Source organism: Elephantulus edwardii, unplaced genomic scaffold (genome assembly GCF_000299155.1).
Source record: "Elephantulus edwardii isolate Elephantulus edwardi_28Jun2011 unplaced genomic scaffold, EleEdw1.0 scaffold00240, whole genome shotgun sequence".
NCBI lineage: Eukaryota > Metazoa > Chordata > Mammalia > Macroscelidea > Macroscelididae > Elephantulus > Elephantulus edwardii.
Genome location: NW_006399990.1, coordinates 1916171 through 1920099, shown reverse-complemented (window position 1 = coordinate 1920099; position 3929 = coordinate 1916171). Strand labels below are relative to the sequence as shown.

General features: G+C 39.0%; 1 pseudogene; it reads right to left on the bottom strand.

The window, feature by feature from the left end:
* The window catches only part of LOC102859920, a 26327-nt pseudogene extending 22633 nt beyond the window's left edge, over positions 1–3694 (bottom strand).
* Between the last annotated feature and the right edge of the window lie 235 nt (positions 3695–3929).

The following is a 3929-nucleotide window of genomic DNA, read 5'->3' as shown; positions in this document are numbered from 1 at the left end:
AAAGGCATTTTGTGTGTCTAGTTAAATTTATGCCAAGACATTTCTTCTTGTGGTTGGCTGTTGTAAATGGTATTACTTTCTTAGTTTTCTTTTCTGTGGTTTTTGTTGTTGTTGTTTTTCTAGAGAAATCCAACTAACTTTTGTTTTTTTTTATCCTACCATTCTATGAAATTGGTCTATACCTGTAATCTTTAAATAGTAAGTTAAAGTAAAGAAACTCTTTTTCTTTAAACTGGTCTAGATGTGACTTAGTGGTGAGGAGGTGCACTCCTAACCCTAAGGCAAGTGGTTTGAGTCCACCAGTTGCAACATAGGAGAAAAATGGGCAATCTCCCCCCTTGCAAGTTACAGCCTCTGAAAACCCCTTTTCAGCTATGGGGTGGTTTCAATTCAATGGTAAATAACCACAGATATTAAAAGTGTGAGTTCTTGAGTCAGACTGTACTGGTCTTTGAATTCTAATTATATTGTTTTCTTAATTCGGAGATTTTACTTTGGTATTTTTTTGTTTTTGTTTTTTAATCCATGTGCCCTCATCTATTACTGTGTAAATTAACCAAGGTAGTATATGCAAAATGCTAGCCCAGTATGGGCATACTCAAGAAATATGTTCAATAAACATTAATTATCATCTTTGCTATTCAGCTGATTGGACATCATGTGATAGCAGCCACTGATGAAGTCACTGCTGAAAGGAGAAAAGCTATTACACATTTTCCCATATTTGCTATTTTACATACATTAATATTAGTGCACTTAATTCAAGGGATGAGGTTTAGAAAAATTGAAGAACTGGAGAGGGAAATTACCTAATCACCAACAGCCATTTAAAAAGGTGCTTCAAAGTGTACAGAATGCTAATACTCAACAGTTAGGGAATGCGAACATAGATCTATCATGTCCTGGATTTTTTTTAGTATTCTGCCTTGCACCCCTATGTATATAGTTTTTGGTTTTGGTTTGGTTCCCCCCCCCACCCCGGGAAACAATAGCAACTAGAATCTCTTTGAGTAAACGTGTGTGTGTGTGTGTGTGTGTGTGTGTGTAGCTCTGGTGGCCTAGTAGTAAGAACCACTGCAATCCCAAAGGCACACAGTTCAAATCCACTAGCTACTCCTTTGGAAAAGGATGAACAGTCACCTATGGTGTGATTTACTGCCTCTGAAAACCCATTGGAAGGTCAGTTATGGACTGGTTCTGATGCAATGGGACACAACAACTCTCTCTCTCTCTCTCTCTCTCTCTCTCTCTATATATATATATATATATATATATATATATATACACACACACACACACACACACACACACACACACACACACTATAGATATATACATACATAGTTATATGTGGGATATATATGGAATTGCAGCACAGATTCTTGCCACTAGGCCACCAAAGCTTTCTCTATATGTAGTACGAATAGAATTTCATTAAAAATTATTAAAGCAACTTTTACTAACAACTTCTAGGGTATTAGAAATTTTTATATAGCTGGACACAAAAGAAGCACAAACCCAAGTTTAAATATTTCAATGTATTCATTTCCACTAGTACATGAAGAATTTTTAGGTGAAAACTGAAGAATCTCACTGGGTTACTCACTATAATTCACACCAGTAAAAATTGTGAATCTCAACTATTTGGTAGGCTCTATGTGTGAAGACGGGAGCTGTGATGAAATAACCCCTTTTGAGCCTGCGCTGCTAATCCAACCGCTGTCCTTTCCAATCACCAGTTGCTCTATCAGAGAGAGAAGATGAGCACTCTCTTCTCATATTTCTTTTCAGTCTTGAAAACTTGGTGGAAGGTCATAATGAGTCACATGGGAGTGAGTTTTTAATATGTAAAGGGGTCAGAGAGGTTTCCTTTGAGTCCTTTTCTGAATGGGGTTGATAGTCTATTAATTTCTCTGCCACACATATAAAAACATGAGGTTCAATGTCAAGAAGACAAAGATTCTCACCACTAGACCAATTGGTAGCATCAGGATGGATGGTGAAGAGATTGAGATTGTTCACAGCTTCAGTTTGCTTGGCTCCACAGTCAACACTCTTGGCACCAGCAGCCAGGAAATAAAAAAATGTATTGTGACGGGAAAGTCTGCTGTTAGGGACCTCTCTAAAGTACTCAAGAGCAACGGTGTCTCTCTGGAGACTAAGGTCCGCCTCATACAGGCCATGGTTTTTGCAATCATCAGAGAGTTGGACAATGACTAGGCAGGACAGAAGGAGAATTGACGCCTTTGAGCTTTGGTGCTGGAGAAGAGTATTGAATGTACCCTGGACTGCTAAGAAAACAAACAGAATCATCCTGGAGAGGGTTAAACCAGGCTACTCCTTGGAGGCAAGGATTCTGGGGCATGTTGTAAGGAGGGACAGGTCCTTGGAGAGGGACATCATGCTTGGGAGGGTGGAGGGACAGCGCAGGAGGGGAAGACCCTCTATGAGGTGGATTGATTCAGTGACTGGGGTAATCAGGATGGGTGTGTCAGAGGCAATGCGATTGGCACAGGATAGAGCAGGGTTTAGGGCTGTTGTACATAGGGTCGCTATGAGTTGCAAACGACTCGACGCACATAACAACAACAACAACAACAACAACAACTTTATTTTACTTTTGTGCACAATTTCAGGATATCTAATTAGTAGTTTCTTCATCAGGTTTTTTATCACTCTTGTAATGATTAGATGTACAGATAATATTGATTTCTACAACTCATCCTTCAGTTTGTTGTACTATAGTGACTGGCATGTTATTATGATGTGGGAGTTGAGCTTCTGATATTTCAAATAACAGCCATGGCTACCTGTGGTGAACAGGTTTCCTCAGAGCTTCCAGACTAAGATAGATTAGGGAAAAAAAGCCAAGGGATCTATAGTAGATGATGGCAAAACAATTATCCAGTTTGCTTTCTATGGACAAATCATCAAGAGGGATCAGTCACCGGAGAACATTGTGTTTGGTAAAGAAAAGAGCCAGCAGGGATAGAGACCCTTGGGTAAGATGAATTGATGACTAGGGACAATGATAAACTTGTACATGTGATGACTATTAAGTTGATAAATGACCAAAAATAATTTTGTTCTGTTGTACTGAAGGCTGCTATGAGTCAGGGTTGATGCAAGGGCAGCTAACAACAAGAATTAGCTAATCTATTCCACGATAACTGCAAAGAGACAGCAACCTAGAAACATGAAATAAAAACTAAACAGCTTTTTATTGTAATTTGAGTGAAAAGTCACAGAACAGAGTGGTTTTCTACTTAACCATTCATACATGTTGCGTCTTATCACATTGATTACAATACTCACATTGTATCATCAATCTTCCTATCATCTCCCTGCAGCTCTTGTCTCCATTTACCTTTCTGGCCTATCAATTCTTGCCTTCTGAGTTTTACCTGGTCAAATACTGCCCTGTTGATCTTGTATGATTGACTCTTCTAAGGACTCCCTAACCAGTGTGGTTGGTGAAAGTTGTGCCACTATTCCAGGATCACAGGATGGCGAAGGTCCATCACCTCAGGGGTTCCACCAGTCTCTATTAGGTCAGATTAACATGCCACTTCTATGATTTTTGAGTTTTGTTATATGTTTATTTACCATTCTGTCCAGGACCTTCTATGGTCGCCTTCAGAGTGATCAGGAATTGTAGCTGGGTACGATCTAGGTCTTCTGTTTTCAGGGTCATGGAAGTTGAGGCTATGCATTAATTGTTGTGTGTGGTTTTACTCTATTTAGTCTTCTTTGCTCCACACAAGGAGAAGTTAGTGATTGCATCTTAGATCCTTTCATTCAATTTACCTATTTATTAACTTACTCCTCTCTCCTTCCCTTCCCATCCATGTTAGTTAGAGAAACAAGATTGATTCTGTTTATAAGCCTTTCTTTAGCTTTATATTACAGTGGTTGCATATAATCTGTCC